The sequence below is a fragment of the Quercus lobata genome, chromosome 8, assembly GCF_001633185.2.
Source record: "Quercus lobata isolate SW786 chromosome 8, ValleyOak3.0 Primary Assembly, whole genome shotgun sequence".
In the NCBI taxonomy this organism is placed as follows: domain Eukaryota; kingdom Viridiplantae; phylum Streptophyta; class Magnoliopsida; order Fagales; family Fagaceae; genus Quercus; species Quercus lobata.
The window spans coordinates 61,922,891-61,946,149 of NC_044911.1; the positions used below are offsets into that span (position 1 = coordinate 61,922,891).

General features: G+C 37.7%; 1 pseudogene; it reads left to right on the top strand.

Moving 5' to 3' along the window:
• The first annotated feature begins 6,124 nt into the window (after nt 1-6,124).
• Nucleotides 6,125-23,254, top strand: LOC115955252 (annotated as a pseudogene).
• The last annotated feature ends 5 nt before the right edge of the window (nt 23,255-23,259 follow it).

Below are 23,259 nucleotides of genomic sequence, written 5' to 3' on the forward strand. Positions count from 1 at the left end.
GAAGGGTTCATCAGATACATGTCTTTACTTCACAGGTGCAAGTTTGAAACTGCAGGGTTATGTAGATGCTGATTTTGCTGGTGATATTGACAGTAGAAAGAGTACTACAGGGTTTGTTTTCACTCTGGGTGGTACAGCTATATCATGGGCTTCAAATCTACAGAAGATTGTTACTTTATCTACTACAGAAGCTGAGTATGTTGCAGCAACTGAAGCTGGAAAGGAGATGATTTGGCTACATGGTTTCTTAGATGAATTGGGTAAGAAGCAGGAGATGGGCATTCTACACAGTGACAGTCAGAGTGCAATCTTTCTTGCCAAAAACTTGGCTTTTCATTCAAAATCAAAACACATACAGAAAAAATACCACTTTATCCGTTACCTTGTTGAAGATAAGCTGGTAATGCTTGAGAAGATTTGTGGATCTAAGAACCCGACAGACATGTTGACTAAGGGTGTCACTATTGAGAAGTTGAAGCTGTGCGCAGCTTCAATTGGTCTTCTAGCTTGAGCACAAGAGGATGAGTTGCAGGGATGAGGGATTGTATTATGGAGGATTGTGGCTAATGTTTGCAGCTTGTGAGCCCTTAAGGGCTAAGGTGGAGCTGTTGGAGGAGTTTGCTCGTGTAGTTTGATCAATTCAAGCCAAGGTGGAGATTTGTTGAAGTGGGCTGTGTGTGGCTTGAATTGCCACAAGCCCACGTCCACCTAAGTGTGTCACTTTTGACCGAATTTCACTAGGAATAGCAATTCCTAAACAGCCGACTTTGACATATAAATATATATATTATGTTTAAGATGTAGTGTAGCCGTGAGATTATAGAGAGTAATTCCAATTAACCTAGTTAGCAGCCGCATGAAAGAAAATAGAGAAAAGAGAGGCAGCCAGCTTCTATTCTTATTTTTTCTGTGAGAGAGTGTTAGGGTGTAATTGGGATTTGAGTTTCTTGAGAGTGTTCTTGTGCACTATTGTATTTTCCCTGATAATAGTGAAATCCCTGCAACTCCGTGGACGTAGGCAAATTGCCGAACCACGTAAATATTGTTTTCTTTGGCGTGTGTTTTCTCTATTTGTTTTGTTTCTCACAGGTTGGGATTTTGGTTAAATTCCCTACAATACAGAAAATAGCACAAATATTCTGAACAAGAGCCTCTAGTTCTCTTTGTTAGATATAATACAAGCCTATATTATATTTTAATTTTTTTTTGAGTTTCAAAGGTCCTATATTATAATGTTAAGTGATAGAATACAATAGGCTAACCATAAATAGAGTAGAGGTACTCCATAGACCATGATTTGTAGAATATCATGAACCATCATGGTTTTGTAAATTTGTTATACCATAGATTACTATTGTTTTAGCTTTTAGGACTAAGATACTAAGCCTAACGCATTCCTTTATAGACCTTGCATTGGGTTATTGTAAAATTTTGTTATTGTTTTAGTTTTAAGTTTTACTAGAAGGTTAAAAATGTGTAAAATATTGTTTAATATAATAAAGATGTACGTAGTTGCTAATTAAAACTTTCTGCTGTGGAAGAAGACCATTCGGCCAAGTTGCGTGCTTCAACTTTCTGCTGTGATTTGGTAAAATTATTTTACTTTTCATTTGTCACATCCCCTTTTACATTTCTCGAAAGGCCCTTTAAAATCTTCTTTTCCTTCACTTTTTTTTTTTTTTTTTTTTTTTTTTTTTTTTTTTTTTATGGATCTTTTCCTTCACTTAAAAAAAGCAAGTCTTATCTTATTATATATTCCATAAGAATCCAAAAATAAAAACAAAAGCCTGTCTCCTCCTTTCTCTTTACTGGAAAAAGGAATACATTATCCTTTTGCTTCACATTATTGAGGAAACCAAACGTGAAAGACATATGAGAGTTTTTTTGGTTTTTTTTTTGAGTAAACATGTGAGAGTTGTTTAGCAATTAATCAAGATGGTCAAGTCTATCGACTGAGTTGCCAGAAAGTTACATTGCATATATAGATGCCACTTTTGAGATGAAATTCAAAAGACATGAATGATTCTCTAATATTTTATTCACGCAACACAGCCACAGTGAGACACTTGTAAAATTGTTTACATGTAAAGTGCCAATTTTTTTTTTAATTTAATTTATAATAAATTGCCGAAAATTTGGTCATTCACACTTGGGATAAAAACAAGGCAAAGTATATTTATAAATTATATAATTTTTAATTGTATGGAAATAAAACTTTTTTTGAGAAGAGAATAACCTGAAAACTTTATTAACGAAGATTGGCTATATCATCCTAAAAAACATAATAAAACTGTATTGGAACATTCTCCATTCACACAAGACAACCTATAACATTAAGAAAATGTCTAGCCAGACTACAATCAAGTTTATTATTTTCTTCTAACATGAGAGTATAATATAGTATTGAAATTAGATTGATAGAAGTTTAAAGCTTAATTTGTAAAAGTATATATGACAGCAATATATTTTTAATAATCAAACAAATCATATAGCTGCAGAATGAAATGTTATTTAAAAAAAAAAAAAAAAAATTATCGCATAATCAAATACCGTGGACGGTGGATCTATAAAGGAAATAAAACATGAAAAAAGTGGCTCTTTTATATGGCCTGACCCACTCTCAAAATGATTACATGTTTCATCGGTCCACCCTGTAAGAAAATTAGAAGAGGAAACATTCAAACACGTTGAGGGTCCACTACCGTACGGTCTAGAAAAGACCTAACAAATCAGTCGGGTCGGACCAGTTTGTGGAATAGTGAAAGAGAAGAATATCTGAAGAGAAAGAGATAGGCTCGGAAGATGGGGCAACCTGACATTCAACTTTCAAACTTCCTTTTCCGCGTTAGGGAAAATTATTAGCTAGTCCAAAAGCAATACTTCTTCTTTTACACGAGGGATAGGCTCCACAACTTTATCCTCTTTTTTTTTTTTTTTTTGGGTGCTGAATGACTCCACAACTTTATCTTGATCACAACCACAATCCTCAAATTATTAAAAAAAAAAAAATTACAATGGTTACCACCCTATACATGAAATCATTGAAATGTAATTTTTTGTCAACCAAACTCTGAGTCCATTAACCCAACCTAAGAACAATTTTCCTACTATTTTGAGCACCCCAAAAATATTCTTGATAGATTCACATCTTTTAAGTCAACCAAAGTCATTGTACATATAAGACGCAAAGTGCACCTCTAACGACCTTTCCAAATTTTTGTACTATTTTCGACAGCAAACAATTATTTTTTACCTACCTCCTTTTTTAAATATATTTTTCAACAGATTCTATATTTTCTCTATTCTATTTAAATATTATTTCTTCATTATTTCTTTAATATTTAAATTTTTTGGTGATTTTTTTTAACAAATCTTGTGTAGCACGTGTGGCAATGATATAGTGGGCCATATGATCATCTAATTTTAATGAAAAGTGTTATGTTCTTATGTGGTAAGCTGTTACAAGTTCTAATTTGAACTTGCCACTAAAATTATTTTTTCTTATGTGGTAAGTTGCTACTTAAAATTTATTGTGAAAATATTATGGTAACATTTCTTAATTTTAATTTAATTTAATTTTTCTTCTCTCTTCATTTTTTTCCATCCATACGTTTGTTCTTTTTCTTTTCTTTTTTCTCTTGTTTTTTCTCCTCCACGCACGAATCCCCACTTCTCCTCTTTATCTTCATTTTTGCTTTTCAATTTTTACCTCTTGGTCTACCTCTATCTCTAGATGTCTCTCTCTTTCACTTGGACTGAAAACAATAAAACATGCCACTCATCTTCTCATCACATAGAGGGGAAATCACCTTTGTGCTCCACCAAGGGAGAGAAAAATAATCTTCGTACTCTGTCTTCTATCCAAGGATGTCAATACCGTACCGGAGGCCGTACCGGTTTGGCCACCGGTACGATATATTTCGGATACCGGTCAATACCGGTGTACCGTTTCGGGTTTACCGCTATTTTTTATATATAAATATATATATATATATATATATATATATGTATGTATGTGTTTGTGTATATATATATTATAATAAATATAAAAGTTTACCATAAAACATTTCCTCAATTTAGAACTAGTTATTCATGGTTTTAGACTTTAGTATCAATTAAAAGGGAAAAAAAATAAAAAAATAAAATAGAAAGCTTAAAAGTTACCATTGCATACTAAGAAAACAAATAATACTAATAAGTTAATACAAATAAGTTACCATTTTGTCCTAACAAAAATTCAAAAATTACAAAACTTAAAAAAAAAAAAAACTTTTTTCTGTGTACGCCCGGTACCCATTGCCCAACGGCCGGTATTTTTTCCGGTACGAAAAAGTGTACCGGATTGCTGGCCGGTACGGTATATTCCGGCCGGTACGGCCGGTACGGTACGGTATTGACATCCATGCTTCTATCTCCATATATATTGTGGGTCAGATTTTTTTTTTTTTAATTTGTTATGATTTTATTAGTTTTATGAGAAAGACTGTGTTTTGTGATTAGATTGCATTTTGTATTTTGTTCATATTGTGTTTTGGTGTCTTTGTAGCCATTGAGGTTGAGATAAATGCTGAAATTTTAATTTACTGTGCTAATTTCTTTTTTCTAGATTTATTCAAGTGTGGATTATTTTAAATGAGAAAAATGGTTTGGAGTTGCTACAGTGTTCTCTAGATCAAGAGAACTACGGTAGTAACTTCAAAAAAATTTTGGAAAAGTTTTATTTTTAGAGAATCTATTGGAGCTAATTTTTTTGGGTTTACTCTCCAAAAAATGACTTTGATTAATTTATTGGAGATTCTCTAACCCAACCTAAGAACAATTTTCCCAGTATTTTGAGCACCCCAAAAAATGTGTCCACAAAGTAAACAACTTACAAGAGCCACTCTTTCCCTGCGGAAGTACAATCTTTCTCCTCCAATCACTCATACTTGAATCAAAATGAATTGATTCCATAATTTGAAAAAGAAAAATTAAAAGGGAATAAATAAATACAAGAATATATTTTTTTTCCCTCTCACACACACACCTACTATTTATGCAAGTCCATAAATCCACAATTTAGAGCGTTCATAGCTCAACAATAAACAAATAGCCATGCTTTTAAGAGTTACAACTGCACTTTTAAAACGCGGCTATAGGAAATGTTTTTTTTAGTGAGAACATTTTGAGTCAATTTCCTTTAATTAGACTAATAGGGTAGGAAACATAACTTCTCATGTATTGGCAAATTAGTGATCTCTCAATAGCCGTGGGGTTGTTTTTTTAGATGTAGTTTTTGGCCCCACATGTTTTGTCAATGTTATTCATGGGGATAAAAGTTTTTTTTTTTCATTAAAAAATAAAATCAACTTGTTCCAAATTTCACACACACATCTTCGGAGCTCATTTTAGATAACTAACCAACTCATAGCTATCTATTTGTCTTTTGACGAAGGAATTAACCCAAATACTTAACAAAAATCCCCAAAATTTTCCCCTCAATTGAAAACGGGAGAGGTTTTTTACTAACCTTGGGGAAGAACTCAGGTTCTGAAAAGAAGTTCATAATACATGTATATTCCTCTAAACGAAGATGAAAAAAATGACATTTTTAAAGTTTAAGAACAAAAAACAAATTTTATGCAAATTTTAGGACGAAAACATTATTTTGGTATAATATATAGAAACTAAATTGTTCACAAACAGTAGTGAGTTAAAATATATAAACCCTAAATCCATTAATAAAATTCCCAAACCTTACTTTAATTTTAAAATCAGGATAGATCATAAAACCCACTAAACCCAACCCAGTGCAATCTCCAATTACATGTCAATATTTTAAGTAGAATTTTTGTGACACTTTAATTATTATTTAAATTACAAGTTAATGTTGCTTATTTATCTCACACATTCTGGGGCTGAAAACTCATCTAACTTTAGTATCATGTGAGAATTTTTAGTTTTAGAAAATTAGTAGTATTATTGCTTTGCATTAGTACATGATTAACTCAAATGTATAGCAGCATTCAGAACAGTGAGGATTTTTTGGTCAATTTGAAGCCCAAGCTCTCAAACATCACTCCCAATTCCACAGCTATATAAAGTGGCTATGCAACCACCTTTTCCCATCATTGGATGCCAGTTCAAGGCACCTTCAACCTCCTTCAGGAAATTGCTTTCCATTTAGCTCACAGTAAAAATTAAGAACACTTCCTCTGGGCTCAGCATCTCTAGAAACTAAGGTAAAACTCTTTAGTTTTCCTTAAATTCTTGATTTTTTAAATACTATACTTGACTCATTTGGATAATATTGCATGAGAATAAAAGTGTTTTGAAAGGGCTGGAGTTACAGTTGAGCTGAAATCTTGTTCCAATGGCAAGCAAAACCACTAGTCTTTCATGGCTTCTCCTTCTCAGCCTCGCCGCCTCCACTCTGCTTATTGGTCACTCAGCTTCTCAGAATGAGCGAAAGGCAAATATTTCTATAGCTGATCTCTATTAATTTTTTATGGAAGCCAGTTTAGCAACCTAACTAATGGCCTAATAGCCATGAAATTTGCCGTCTATTTTATGTGGACGACGTAAACTATTAAACATGCTTTATATTTTCTACCTTCTATATATGATATTGTGCGTACAGGCTTATATTGTGTATATGGGCAACAGGAGGGACAAGATTTCCACATCATCCCTTTACACAAACATGCTACAAGAAGTCATTGGCAGGTTATAAAAGTAGTATGACTTTATAAGATACTTACATTTTCCTTTGTTTGGAAGCAAAATATATCTCAAAAATTTTGAGAAAAATTTATTTATTTTATTGTGGCTAGTTGCGTTTTTAAAATATTATGATGTTTAACTCTTTTTTTTTTTTTTTGTTGTTGTTAATATGCAAAACTGACTCTTTAATTTTCTTCAGATTTTATTTCAATCCTCTAACTTTGCTTATGTTCATTTCAGTCCTTTAAGTTTCAAATTTATTTAATTAAGGCATTTCTATTAACTTTTGTTAAAATTTTTTGAAAAAAAAAAATCTGGAAAATATTTTTCAATCATTAATTGATTTTTTTTAATTTAAAAAAATTGAAGAAAAATTTATAAAATTGAAAAATTAACCACAACATATAACAAAAGTTAATGGAAAAGTCTTAATTGAATAAATTTGAAAGTTAGAGGATTGAAATAAACAAAAGCAACGATAGAGGATTGAAATGAAATTTTAAAAAATTTAGAGGGTCAGTTTTACATTTTACTTTTTTTTTTTTTTTTTTAATTTATAAACATCATCACCTTTTTCCAAAAAACTCCTTATCAAGTACAAAGAAGTCTCAATCGAGTACGATTTGATTTACATTTTTTCCTCAAAAAAAGAAAAAGTAAGATTTACATTTCAGCCATCCAATTGAATATCACAAATCATGCCAACACAGATGCAATAATAAATTCACATAAATATTTCATAGTTACTATTCCAATTCATAAAAGAAAAAGAAATTAATGAGAGAGAGAGAGAGAGGTGGCTTAATTAATTTTTTTTTTTTTTTAAAAAGGCAGGCAGTGACACGAGTTAATTAGGCCTTAATTCTAATCGGCCCAATCATCGTTGTCGCTCATGACCCCCTCCCCCCAAAAAAAACCCTAAACTTTTTTTTTTTTTTTTTTTTTAAATTAGGCTCAGTCTTTATTATTAATTAAGCTTGACACATCAAATTGTGATTAGTTCATGTCGCAAAACATGGAATTAGAAATTCAAAATTCTCTGTTATGAAGAGTGCCATGGCTTAATAATGTGAAGGTAAAGTCATGGATGTTTAGTGACAAATAATTCCTATTGATGTGAGAGAATCATGAATTTTTGGTTATAGAGACAAGGAGATGCGTTTGGCTTAATTTGAGTAGTAATTTATTGATTTGGCTTTGAATTGTTTACTTGAAATTTGTAATTGTTGTGCCTTTTATTGGCCACCCTTAACACATTGTAGGTGTGGGGACCGGCCCAAAATAACATCCTGGCTGGGCCCTAGGCCCGTCCGAGGACGTAGCCCGTTCGAGGAGTCAGCGTGGCCCAAACAATCCTTATTCAGGCCCACTGGGGCAAAGAGAACATGTCTGAGGAGTAATTTCTCCTCGGATACTGCAAAAAACTGAGAGGGGTGTCTGATGGGACAGGTGCTCAAATGGGAGTTTGGATGATCAACAAGTGTAAAACTCAGATGATTAAAAAGGGCCTATATAATATGTAAAAGTCCCCCAAGAGAAGGGGACGGGAAGAAAGGAGAGAAGACTGTAGAGAAGTCTGACTGCATTGATCTGTATCTATTAACCAAGTTTTTAGCTCTATCATTCTGGGTGACTTTTCAACACAATAGCATTTGTTCTTGTTCGTGTATTCCCTTAACTCATGCAACCGCTCGTTTAGACTTGCTTAAGCCGAGTTCTTTAACCCATACTCTACAAGAATTCATTATGTTGGGCTTTTTGGACTAAGGCTTGTGACAGCAAGAACTTGGTTACTAAATTGTGCCCCTACAATTGGCACCGTTTGTGGGAAGAACTTAAGTGTTGGCAAGTACGACGGTTAGGCATGGCAGAATCAGGTCCACACCAGGAGAATCCCCACCAAGCTGACCCTCAACTAACGGAACCTGTTGGCTCTCAACAGCAAAATAATCCTCCCAACTCGGGAACAAATCTAGGCAATGGAGGGAATCATGAGGGAAGCGTACATACTACCCAGACCAGCCAAAGCTGTACCCAAATAGGTAGTTGTGCATCTCGAAGGCGAAATGATCATCAGGCCATGCAACGAGAAATAGAAGACCTGAAAAGAAAGCTGCTTCATGCACCGCGAAAGCAATCTCCCTCCAGTTTAGATGCATCCTCTAATGAGGAGGAGGACGTCAGCTACAGACAGAGGTCGAGAACTCCCCCGAGCGAAAATTTTTCTTACGAGAAGGAGGGGCACCCTGCACGAAGGTATAAGAGCCCATCTAGCAAGGGATTGGGTAATGACGCCATGAACAAGGCATTGGATCAGATCTCCAGATCACCCTTCGTGCACAGGATCGAAGGGGCTAAATTACCCCGACGTTTTAATCAACCAACGTTTGCCATCTACAACGGCCGAGCAGACCCGGTGGAGTACGTGAGCCAGTTTAACCAAAGAATAGCCATCTACTCCCAAAATGAGGCCCTGATGTGCAAAGTTTTCCCGTCCAGCTTGGGGCCAATGGTGATGAGATGGTTCAACAGCTTGAAGACAAATTCCATAGGCTTCTATAAGCAGCTCACTCAGGCTTTTTGTTCTCACTTTATTACAAATAGCAGAGTCCCTCAACCCCTAAGTTCGTTGTTGTCCTTGTCCATGCGCAAGGGAGAGACCCTAAAGTTGTATTCGGATAGGTATTGGGAGATGTATAACGAGTTGGACGAGAACCACGATGATGTCACTATCAGCACATTCAAAAGCGGTCTCCCCACCGAGCATGACTTAAGGAAATCTCTCACTGGTAAACCCGTTGCCAACGTTCATCAGTTGATGGATAGGATTGACAAGTACAAAAGGGTGGAAGAAGATCAGCTACAAGGAAAAGGAAAGAAGAAGATCATTCCCCCCAAAGGGAATGATTTCAGGTCAGAACGATATAACCATAACCAGCCGAGGAGAGATTTTTCAAGACAAGCTGGACAAGGCAACATGCAAATGGTTAATGCCGTGTTCAGAGAGCCAGTACAGCAAGTTCTGGAGAAAGTCAAGAACGAACCCTTCTTCAGATGGCCAGGAAAAATGGCTGGGGACCCTTCGAAACGCAACCAAAACCTGTATTGCCACTATCATCAGGACCATGGGCATGCCACTGAGGATTATAGGAATCTATGGAACCACCTAGATCAGCTGGTCCGAGAAGGAAAGTTACGTCACCTTTTGCACCCCTCAAGCGGTCATCTAGGCCAAGCAATGTAAGAGCCTCAAAAAGATGTATCATTAAGACCTCCCACGGGGACGATACACGTCATCCTCGTCGCTCCAGGAAGAACTGGCTCATTTCCTTCTAAGGTGCTGTCCGTGGCTCGGCTCTCTGCCGAGGACAGGGAAAGAGAATGTAAAAGGTCTAAAAAGGGAAGCTTTTTAATATTAGGATTCTCGGACGAAGATAAGAGGGGAATTATCCAACCTCACAACGATACCTTAGTAGTTACGCTGAGAATCGGAGGTTTCGATGTGAAGAGGGTACTGTTAGACCCAGGCAGCGCGGTAGAGGTAATGTACCCTGATCTATACAAGGGGCTAAACTTAAGGCCGGAGAATTTGACGACTTATGACTCTCCCCTTATCAGCTTCGAAGGGAAGACAGTTGTACTAAAAGGACAGATCAGATTACCCATACAGACTGGGTCAGAGGTGGTGGAGGTGGACTTTATCGTAATCGATGTCTACTCGCCCTACACAGCGATAGTAGCAAGGCCATAGATCCATGCCCTAGAAGCTGTATCTTCCACACTTCACCAAAAGGTAAAATACTCGTCCAGAGGCTAAGTGGAAGAGATTCGTGGAGATCAGGCCATGGCTAGGCAGTGTATGGTGGTCACCATCTCACGTCGGTCCAAGGCCGAGTCCTCGGCTTCTGAAAACTTATAGCAACCAGCCACCTCGGCAGGGCAAGTCAGTGGGCCAGTCGAGGAGATAAGGTGTGAAAGTTTGGAAAAGTTTATCGTTGACAATGACCTAGAGAGATTTTTCCAGGTCGGCTCGGAGTTGCCTTCTCAAGAAAAAGAGGAACTGGTCTGGTTTCTGAGGAGAAATGTTGATGTGTTTGCATGGGACGCTTACGATGCCCCAGGGGTTGACCCTAGTCTCATTTGTCACCACTTGAATGTTAACCCATCTTCCATTCTAAAGAAGCAACCACCCCGACGTCCTTCAAAAGAACATGCCAGTGCCGTTAGAGAGGAAGTGACGAAGCTGAAAAGGGCAGGGGCTATCAAAGAAGTCTTTTACCCCGAATTGCTGGCAAATACGATGGTGGTAAGAAATAAAACGGGGAAGTGGCTAGTTTACGTGGACTTCACAGACTTGAACAAGGCATGCCCGAAAGACCCATTCCCGTTACCTCGAATTGACCGTTTGGTAGATGCGACTGTAGGCCACCCTCGAATGAGCTTCCTGGATGCCTTCTAGGGTTATCATCAGATACCACTGGCACTAGAGGATTAAGAGAAAACGGCGTTCATGACACCCGTCGGAAACTACCACTATAAGGTGATGCCTTTTGGACTAAAGAACGTAAGGTCAACCTATCAAAGGATGATGACCAGAATGTTCGAACCTCAACTAGGCAAGGTTATTAAAGTCTACATAGACGATATGGTGGTAAAAAGTAAGGTGGTGTCCGAGCATGTGAAAGACCTGGAGATCATCTTTGGCATCTTAAGGGAGCATAAGTTGCGGCTCAATGCTTCCAAGTATTCATTTGGGGTCGGATCTGGGAAATTCCTAGGCTATATGGTAACTCACAGAGAAATAGAGGTAAGCCCAGATCAAATCAAAGCGATTAATAGCCTACAGGCTCCTCGGAATCTGAAAGAAGTGCAGAAACTCACTGGCATGATTGCAGCGTTGAACCGGTTCATATCACGATTTGCAGACTGATGCCGACCTTTTTACCTCTTAATAAATAAGTGGAAAGGGTTTGAGTGGTCAACCCCTCGGACCACAGACTTAGGGGAAATTAACAATTTAGGACATCTATCTAAGTTTTAAACAGAACCTAAGTCCTGCATGGCTCCTCAGACCACAGACTTAAGGGAAATTAACAACTTACGGCATCTATCTAAGTTTTAAACAGAACCTAAATCCTGCATGGCCCCTCGGATCACAGACTTAGGGGAAATTAACAACTTAGGACATCTATCTAAGTTTTAAACAGAACCTAAGTCCTGCATGACTCCTTAGACCACAGACTTAGGGGAAATTAACAACTTACGGCATCTATCTAAGTTTTAAACAAAACATAAGTCCTGCATGGCCCCTCGGACCACAGACTTAGGGGAAATTAACAACTTATGGCATCTAAGTGTTAAACAGAACCTAAGTCCTGCATGGCTCCTCGGACCACAAACTTAGGGGAAATTAATAACTTGCATCTATCTAAGTTTTAAACAGAACCTAAGTCCTGCATGGCCCCTCGGATTACAGAGTTAAAGGAAATTAACAACTTACAGCATCTATCTAAGTTTTAAACAGAACTTAAGTCCTGCATGGCCCCTCGGACCACAGACTTAGGGGAAATTAACAACTTACGGCATCTAAGTGTTAAACAGAACCTAAGTCCTGCATGACCCCTCGGATCACAGACTTAGGGGAAATTAACAACTTACGACATCTATCTAAGTTTTAAACAGAACCTAAGTCTTGCATGGCTCCTCGGACCATATAGTTAAAGGAAATTAACAACTTACAGCATCTATCTAAGTTTTAAACAGAACCTAAGTCCTGCATGGCCCCTCGGACCACAGACTTAGGGGAAATTAACAACTTACGGCATTTAAGTGTTAAACAGAACCTAAGTCCTGCATGACCCCTCGGATCACAGACTTAGGGGAAATTAACAACTTACGACATCTATCTAAGTGTTAACAAAACCTAAGTCTTGCATGGCTCCTCGGACCACAGACTTAGGGGAAATTAACAACTTACGACATCTATCTAAGTTTTAAACGGAACCTAAGTCCTGCATGGCCCCTCGGACCACAGACTTAGGGGAAATTAACAACTTACGGCATCTATCTAAGTTTTAAATAGAACCTAAGTCATGCATGGCTCCTCGGACCACAGGCTTAGGGGAAATTAACAACTCAGGACTCCTGTGCAATTTTAAGGTACGTTCGTAGTTTTGTATAATAGCATCTATTGTTCTAAGTTTGCCGCATGGCACTGCCCTTTCTCATTTGTTTATATTGATAAAATCTTAAGGATTGTTGCAAATATCAACTAGAGGAACAATAGCGTTAACTTTGAACAAAGTAATGAAATTATATCAATATCAGTCGTAAATACAAAAAGAGAAATGGGAAAAAGAACATTCTATATTAATAAGCCAAGTGTAGTACAAAGGGAAGTCTTTACAAAGAACAAAATATAAGACAAATCCCATTTTTCAAAAAAAAAAAACAGTAAGAAAAACCTAGGAACTAAGCCTCGGCGGGGGGATCCTCTTTTTGCTCTGGCTGAGAAGGGGGAACATCCTTAGCTTGGGAATCTGCCCTAAGATCTTCGGTGACTGACTCCTTGGAAGGATCCTTGGCCTTAGTGGAGGTTCTTTTGTCCTTGCCCTGGTCCTTTTTCTTCTTTATTACCGCGTCCTTGGCCTGGAAGGCTTCCTGACTAGATCCCCCAGCAATATCAACTGGGGGGATGACATCAGGAACAACCATAGCTTGCCCAACAGCTTCAGTTGCTTCATCAGGGATCTCTCGGATCTCAGGGGGAAAAAAGACCTTCTCAGGCAACCTTAAGGCCGAGTCCGCAGGAATCCCTACAGCATCAAGGGCATGAGCCGATGAGATGCTGCAATAATCCCTGCACAGCTTTAGTAGCTCCTCGGAAAGCCTGGCTTCAGTCTCCTCCGCCCCCAGTTGATAAGAAGCCTTCTTTTCAGCCTCGGCTACTTCCCGAACTAGTTGAGCCTCTTTTTTAGCCAGCCGGACCTCCTCCACAGCTTTCTGTAACGCGGCCTTGAGATCCAGCACTGTTTGCCTTTCAGTGGCAAGGTTGGTCTCGGTCACGTACAATTTTTGGCGCTGGTCCTCGGCTTGGGTTTCAGCGTTCTTCAGTCCAGCCAGAGCGCTCTTGTGGCCTTTCTTCGCCTCTTTGAACTTCTCCGAAAGTTCAAAATTCTCCTGCTTAAGGGACCCTACAGATTTCTCCACCTCAGCATGAGACTGAGCCTCAGCTTCAGCCAAATTGCGATTGTTGCGGCAGTACTCCTCGGCCACAAACACTTGTTGAGTAATCTGCCCACAAAACAACAAAACGATATCTTAGAATGTGACATGGTCTAATGATTTTATCAAAGGTTAGAAGAGTCACTTTACCATTGCAAGGTCCCTCTTGAGGGATAGAAAGAGCTCAGGCTAAGAGAATCGCCTGTAGGCCTCCATGTCCCGGGGAAGGAGCACTGGCTGCTCTAAGGCCTCAGCTATATATCCTGCTCGGCCCCTATTTTATTCTCGGACCGAGGCAATATAAGGAATGGCGACCCCGTCTACCTCGAGCTTCGGGCTCCAAGTGCGCGGATTAACACGCACTTCAGCCTGGTTCTCTTCCTCCCGACTTTCTACGGAGAGAGCCCTTTTATTCTTCTGCTCCCGGGTGGTTTTTTGCTGCTTGCCCTGGCGGGGGCCCACCTCGCCTTCCTCAAGGGTTTCAACTGGCCTTTTCTTCTTCAGGTTCGGGTTAACCTTTAGGCCGAGATCAGAAGGAAGTTGAGGAGCAACAGGAGGAAGAACAGGGGTCTGCGACTGAGATGGCGCCTTTGATGATTGACCCTTGCCTCGGGAGGCCATCAACTCTCGTAGGCTTTTTTCTTTATTGGAAGCCATATTATCTACCTCGTCGTCTGAGGAGTCTTCCGAGCAGGCTATAATAATTGGGGCGCTAACCACAGAATTTCGATCCTGCTCTCCCTCAGGATCTGAAAGCTCAATCAGAGGAGCTTTGGGAATATCTTCTTCGAAGTAGAACTCGTCTATCTCCTCCTCTAGAGAAAGACGAGATGTTTCAGCTTCCTCTTCAGCTTGGGCGGCAACCTCGAGATTATCTGGTGGAGGCAATTACGCAACTGGTGGAGGATTTTGAACGCGGGGCAAAATGACTGGCCTGAGATCGTTTCGGGCTAAAAACTTGGGCTTGGACACATCGATCCCAGCTAACCTTGGACTACCAGCTCTTATGGCGTGGCCAATGTCTTGGAAGGCGCGGGTTAGGGGTTGGTAGCCCAAAACCAGATGAGCCGCGCGTAGTTGCCCGTCCTCGTTAATGTAGATTTCTGACCTCAAAAGATAGTTCAAGGCCGGAACGTTTACGTGACTCAGCCGAGGAGCAACTTGAGCTCTATCTGCAAAATAGCCGAGGAGAAAATTATGGTTAAGTTATAAAATTTTTGATTCTTAAGCAAAAAAAAAAAAAAAAAAAAGGGAATGAATCTAAAGAGCTAAGCCCCCTCCCTAAAGGATTGGCCCTAGAGGCGCCGTACCTGGATTTCTTGCCCGAGTTGGACAATGAAAACCATCACTCCACTCTCCTAAGGCAATGAGGAAATCATCCTTCATAGTCTTATTGGATATGGGGAGGCAGGAGATTAGCCTAACGACCTCGGACCGAGATTTAAGATAATACCCCCCCTTCTCGAGGTAGTGGCACTGGTACAGATGAACCACATCGTGCCAGGTAAGGCCTAGACCCATCTGCTTATTCAGGACATCTATGCTGCCGAATATCCTGAACATATTTGGAGCGCACTGATGCGGTGTCAACCTATGGTGGAACAAGTAGTCCCAGGTAATCCTACGCATGGGAAGTGTCATTCTTCCTTCTATAAAAGCAATCATGGGAATGACGACTTGACCCACGTCTTTATCTGTTAATACTCCTTCTGGGGGACAGTACTGCAGAACCACACCCGGTGGGATATGATATTTTGCCCTAAAAGCCTCCATGGCAGTCGGAGTATCTACTAGATCCTTGAATCTACCCATCTAAGTTAAACTGGAGGGACGGAGAGAAAGCCGAAGTGAAAATTGAAAGCCGAGGAGAAATTTGAAGCAACGAAGCGAGTGGAACTTACGGGTGTCCCTGCGACAATCTCTAGAAATCTCTTCAGGGAAGGACGCCTCACAGAAATAGTTACAGAAATCCGAAGGTCGAGAGTATTCGTGGATTTCTGGGCACTGGAGTTCTCCGGAGTTCTTTAAACTTCTTATATGCTGGTGAATGAAAAGAAGAACAAGTCTCCTTAAGGCTTTATATAGCAAGGGGGAAAAAGGGAATCGCTCCCACTCAAGAACTCGGGGATGAATGTCAGCCGTTAGATCTGCGCCGCGCCGTTAGATAAGGGGGACATGAAGCCGCCTGGAGTAAATAGCCGCGCCTCGTAAATTGTAACGCGTCAAAAGTAACTGCCCCCACACGTGTGAATCAGGAGCAAATTAATTACATCCTTTGTAATGTCAAAACCCCGCTTTTCTTCTCGGAAGGAGATCAAAAACCGGAGTTTTGAGGGGCTATTGTGGGGACTGGCCCAAAATAACATGCTGGCTGGGCCCTAGGCCCGTCTGAGGAGTCAGCGTGGCCCAAACAATCCTTATTCAGGCCCACTGGGGCAAAGAGAACATGTCTGAGGAGTAATTTCTCCTCGGATACTGTAAAATCCGGAGCAAAGGTACATCCAAGCCACTATAGTCCATCTTCCAAATACATAAAATGGAAGGAAACCCGAAATATCTCAGCAAAGACTGCCACCACCACATTAAATGCATTACAACTACTCTCCTGACCGTATTAATGAGGAGAAGACCCCTGAACAGTGCTACCTTGACTACCATGACTCACAAAGAACTGAGAAGGGTGTCTGATGGGACAGGTGCTCAAGTGGGGGTTTGGATGATCAACAAGTGTAAAGCCTAGATGATTAGAAAGGGCCTATATAATATGTAAAAGTCCCCCAAGAGAAGGGGACGAGAAGAAAAGAGAGAAGACTGTAGAGAAGTCTGACTGCATTGATTTGTATCTATTAACCAAGTTTTTAGCTCTATCATTCCGGGTGACTTTTCAACACAATAGCATTTGTTCTTGTTCGTGTATTCCCTTAACCCATGAAACCGCCCGTTTAAACTTGCTTAAGCCGAGTTCTTTAGCCCATACTCTACAAGAATTCATTGTGTTGGGCTTTTTGGACCAAGGCTTGTGATAGCAAGAACTTGGTTACTAAATTGTGCCCCTATAGTAGGGATTACATATTCACCAATTATAAGTGATATTCTCCCTATGACACTATATCGATCGGAGCATATTCCCTAAAATGTCCCAATAATAACAAGCCACGTCAATTAAAAGTGCTGGCTCAATTATTAAAGGCAGCCCAAAATCAGCTCAACAAGTCCATTACAACTTGCCATCATAATGTTCCAAAACTATACCACCTCTAAAGAAAAATTCCTCCAACTTACTATGTGACAATTTAAAATTGTCAACATGTATTTTTAGTAACATGAACTATTTATTAGATCATGTGACTTTTTAAATAATACAAGTAGATAGTTTTATGAGTTACCAAATAATAAGTAAAATTAGATTCATTTGGAAGAAAGGAAAAGAATGTAAAATACTTTTTTTTTTAAGTGGGTTTTTGAGAGATGTTTATGGAATGCAATGGTTTTGAGGGATTGCTCATTTTATTCCCTTCTAAATATTTATGGAATGCAATGGTTTAATGAAACGAAGGCGGAATACCAATTTTATTCATGCTTTAAAAAAGATAAATAGAAGGGAATGGCATATTAGTAATTACATTTTTATTTCTATTATAAACTCCCAAACGCAAAAAAAAAAAAAATGCAAAGAATCTTATAGTTTACCTAGTTAGCACCTGTTATTAGTGTTTCCAAAATAGACATCCATAATTTAGATCCCATTATATTTGAATTATTTAAAAAAACACACACACACACACACACACAAAAATATACCATATTTATTCCATTCTATTCCAACCCCCCCCTTTTTAATAAACTTTTAAATATAGTGTTATTCTATTCCATCCCCATTTTTTTTTCTGTTTTATAAAATTCCAAATACTTTGTTAGTTTTTTCTTAATACAAGGAATTGGTGGTGGTGAATGCACAATAATGTAAAGACTGTGTCAATAAAAGAATGAGTGTGAGAACTTGAGGATAACATTTCTGTGAATATCTAACATGGATTAGGAGGCACTAATGATGACGATGATATGGGTGAAGACTGAGGAGGGTGTATATGGACTTGATGGTTAACCAGTAATAGATTTGCTAAGTTTACCTTTTTAAATGCCAAGGTGGCCTTTAAAATATATATTTTTTTTAAAGGAAAGCCAAATTGGCCTTTCAATTGTTAAGTCAACATTATAATTGATGTGACTTGTTATGATCATGCGATTGATGGTTCATTAGTTACTTCCTCTATTAAGCTTTATCAATGTTAACTATTAAGTATTAATCTTTACTATGAAATAGATTCTAGTCAGTGCAAAGCATATTGAAGAATTCAATATCCTAAATATGGTTCACCTCTCTCTCTCTCTCTCTCTCTCTCTTTGTGTGCGTGTAAAAAAACTATTTTTTAACTACCCAAATGGAAGTATTAAATTTGAAGAAAAGAGAGGCCAATTCTTTACTGTTCTTTTTCAAGAGAACAAGGAAGAATACCTTGCCTGAATTGAACTGCCTCTACACATTTAACCTTTTAAATGAATATGCCTGCATGCAGTCATATTGGACCAGAATCTTTACTCTATAGCTACAAGAGGAGTTTCCATGGATTTGGAGTGGAGCTAACTGAGCAGGAAGCCCAAAAAATGGCAGCCGCCCACCCCCCCCCCCCCCCCCCCCCCCCCCCCCCCCCCCACACACACAAAGAGAAAGATTGTGACAATCCATAACAAAGTGTTGTAACAATGAATATGTAGCAATGGATGGCGTAGTGTCAGTGTTCCCTAACAAACAAAATGAGCTACATACAACAAGGTCATGGGACTTCATTGGCTTCCCAAAGCAAGTGGATAGAACAACAATCGAAAGCCACATCATTATCGGTGTTCTGGACTCAGGAATTTGGCCAGAGGCTGATAGCTTTAGAGACAAAGGATTTGGTCCACCACCTCGCAAATGGAAGGGCACTTGTAAAGGCTTAACCAATTTCACTTGCAACAAGTATATCTCTAACATCCAACCAATGGTATTTTGTTATCAACAGGTTCACTGGTGCACTTCATTCACACTTACATTGAAATTAGGAGTGAAAAGCAAGGTCAAAATTCAATTTGATCACTAGCTTTATTTACTTTCATTTTTAAATTAGTTGTTAAGGTTTAAGCTTTATCAATGATAAAATCCCTAGCAAATGAAGTCGTTTGTATATTTTTTATTTTAAAAATATATATAATACTCATTAAACAATGAAATCTATAAAATGAAACGTCTCTGAATATTTTCAATTATATTTTTAATGAAAATAATGCTTAAATGGCATCATTTGCTAACAAATTTTATGAAGTAAGGGACTAAATTGACAAAAAATAAAATTTAAAAACTAATTTGACAATTGAACTAAAAGTGAAGGGGAGTATGTGTTTGGCATCAACATATTTAGGTTTTTACTGAAAAATACTAAAATATACTAATTTGACATGTATATTAAGAGCATAAAAAACATGTAATTTAACGGTTAGATTTTCAAAATATATAGTAATATTTATTTTATTAAGTAAGTTTGTAGCCTAAGGTTATAACCTTACTTAATATCTTTTTACTTGAAGTGAATTTTGATAAATCCACTATTAGATTACATATTTTTCTTATATCCTCAATGCTTGCAAAATTTCTAAAAAATTAAAGATCAATAGTTATGGCATTAATAAATTGTTTAAATTGCAAGTTTTTGTAGTTTAAAATTATGCATAAAATATAAGCATATAGATCACATAGTAAGTAATATCCGATTGACACAAAATTTAACATGTATATTAAGAGCATAAAGAACATATAATTTAACAATTAGATTTTCAATATATGTAATAATATTTATTTTATTAAGTAAATTTATAATTTTAAATTACAACTAATTTTGTAACTAAATTTTGTCATTGAAACAAAAGTCAATAGATTAAATTGAATTTTAACAAAAAATAATAAATAAGAAATATTGTGACACTTAATGCAGTAAAATCATTGGAGCAAAATATTACCGAAGCAATGGAATATTTGAAGAAGAAGATATTAAATCTCCAAGAGATTCGGATGGCCGTGGGACACGTGTTGCATCAACAGCAGCTGGGAAAATAGTTAGCATGGCAAGCCTAGAAGGGTTTGGGTTGGGAACGGCACGAGGAGGTGTTCCATCGGCACGAATTGCCATGTACAAAGTGTGTTGGTTGAATGGGTGTTTTGATGCTGACATTCTTGCAGCATTTGATGATGCCATCGCTGATGGGGTTGACATTATATCTATTTCCATTGGAGGCCGGTATCCTAAGAACTATTTCACAGATCCAATTGCCATTGGAGCATTTCATGCTATGAGAAATGGAATATTGACATCCGCTTCTGCTGGTAACTGGGTCCTGATCCAGCAAGCATCTCAAACTTCTCCCCATGGTCTCTTTCTGTAGCTGCAAGCACCATTGATCGAAAGTTCTCCACTGAGGTCCAATTAGGCAACAACAAAATCTATGAGGTATTATTATTATTATTATTTTATTTTATTTTATTTTATTGCTGAATGATCTAAGAGGTAATTAATTAAAATCTACACTCCCTTGTTTTTGGGTGAAATTATCCAGTGCATTTGATTTACTAAGCCTTGCATTCACATAAAGATAATATGTCTTCATATATGAGTCTCAAAATTTTTTTTACTAAGCCTTGCTTTCACATAAAGATAGTATGTCTTCATACATGAGTCTCAAAATTTTTTTTTTTTGGAAAGAGGTTTAATCTATGGTGTTCGCTCCTGATAATAACTTTTTATCATCAGACTAAGATACCAATCAATTTTTGGTGTAGGTAGGAATTGAACCTCAAATCTCTTATACAACTATTTAAGACTTTATTAGTTGAGCTAATTAAAACTTACGCATGAGCTAGTCTAAAATTTATGTAAAAGAAGAGTGTATTGTATCCCTGTACTGTACGATTTCTTCTTGTCCCCCAGAAAAGATATCACTAATAAATAAAGAAAAGGTGCTATGAATATTCATTTATGATTTTCTTATTCATATTTCCTTTTTTTTTTCTTTTTTTTTTTGGTTCAAAACTTAAACGTGTGGAATCGCAAGTGTAGAGTGTATGTTATAATCAAGCATAAAAAGTGTATGCAATAAAATTTAAACTATTAAACTAATTTTCTATCAAAAAACTATTAAACTAATTTGGAGAATTTTGTTTCTCTGTGTAGGGAACTTCAATTAATACATTTAATCTCAAGAATGATATGTATCCAATAATTTATAGTGGGGATGCACCAAACACCACATCAGAGTTCAACTCCACGTAACTGACAAGTAAAAATAAAAAATCTCTATGGACTCTATGCTATAGACAAAGAAAATAAGTTTAACTATTACCTGTGTCTGCACAACTCTATCAAACTAGCAGTTGAAATATTTTTGTGCTTCAACTTGGTAGTTAAAAAAAGGAAAATTTTTTGTAAAAATGAAGGTATTGCCAGAAATATTCACTGGACCAAAATTTGGTGAGGTAAAATTGTACTTTGCGATGCCCTGAGTGATGGGTCTGGGCCATTCTTAGCCGGTGCAGTTGGTGCTGTGATGCAAGGCCGAGACCCCAATTCTCAAACCATGGCTTTTCCCTTGCCTGCATCTTACCTTAGCTTTGAGAATGGTGGCAAGATTCGCACGTACCTAAATTCGACAAGGTATTAATCTAAAATACCTTAGACAATTAAGGACTTCACAAGACATACTAATCCTAAGTTCCTAATAAACATCCACAATTTACAGGAGCCCAACTGCGACTATTCTTAGGAGTAATGAAAGCAAAGATACATTGGCCCCTTACATAGCCCCCTTCTCATCAAGAGGCCCAAATCCAGCTGCACACAACATTCTCAAGGTAACTTGCTATTAATCTTTCTTCAATTTTTTCTAATAATCAGCTAGCTAATAATAAAAACTTAGTTAAAATTCCTCGTAAGATGTTATACCTTAAGTTCTCCAATAAATTTAACCATGTAACAACATTGATCAATGTTGTATAAAATGTGCATGTCACGTGATTGAATTTAATTGGGGAAAGTAAGGTTTAGTTTCTAAGGAATTAAATTGAACTTTTGTGCCTTACTAATAATTTTATTTACATTTGCGCTCTTGCACTATTTATTTCATCGGTACCTTTATCATGATTTTGGGTTGTTGTAGCCGGATTTAGCTGCTCCTGGAGTTAACATTCTCGCTGCATGGTCTCCAATTTCCCCAATTTCCGATGTTGATGTGGATAAGAGATCAAGGTCATATAATATAATCTCAGGGACATCAATGTCTTGCCCACATGCTACAGCAGTAGCTGCGTACATCAAATCATTTCACCCTACATGGTCACCAACCTCTATTAGATCTGCTCTTATGACTACTGGTAATAACCTTATACAATCTCCCATCTTGGTAATTTTAATCAATAAGTGTAAAGACAACATTGTGCTTGTTAGTGATGAACATAAGTGTAAATGATATTACTTCAATTTTATGTGAAACAATAGTTCTAAAAAATATTGTTCTCCTAGCATTACTCAATTTTGATGTAGACCATAATCTTTAATCATTTTCAACTCACTCCAATTTTGTGTATAACTTGCAGCTAATCCCATGAGTGCTGAAAAGAACCCCGATGCTGAATTTGCATATGGTGCAGGCAATATTAATCCCCTTAAGGCTCCAAATCCTGGCTTAGTATATGATATTGATGCACTTGACTACATAAAATTTTTGTGTACACAAGGATATAATACCAAGTTATTACAATATGTTACTGGGGACAAAAGTAGCTGTTCTAAAGAAACTGATGAAAAAAGTTTGGATTTAAACTATCCTTCTTTTGCTCTATCCACACCACCCTCGAATTCAATAAGTCATGTTTTCAATCGGACCGTCACCAATGTTGGATCATCAACATCTATGTATAAAGCTATCGTGACCTCCCCACATGGACTTAGTATCAAAGTGAACCCTAGTGTTCTATCATTCACATCTCTCAAACAAAAGCTATCGTTTGCGCTCACAATTGAAGGAACAATACAAAAACAAATAGTCTCTGCTTCTTTAATATGGGATGATGGTACATTCCAAGTGAGGAGCCCCATTGTTGTGTATGGAGCCTTTTGAAATTGAAGTTCTATTTAGCATGTATTAGCTATATAAATAAATCAAAAGCTTTGTAGTGATATGCGCAAAAGAATGGGATGAAAGGCAGTGGTGAAATATGTAGACAAAATTGTTGTAATCTGAACCTTT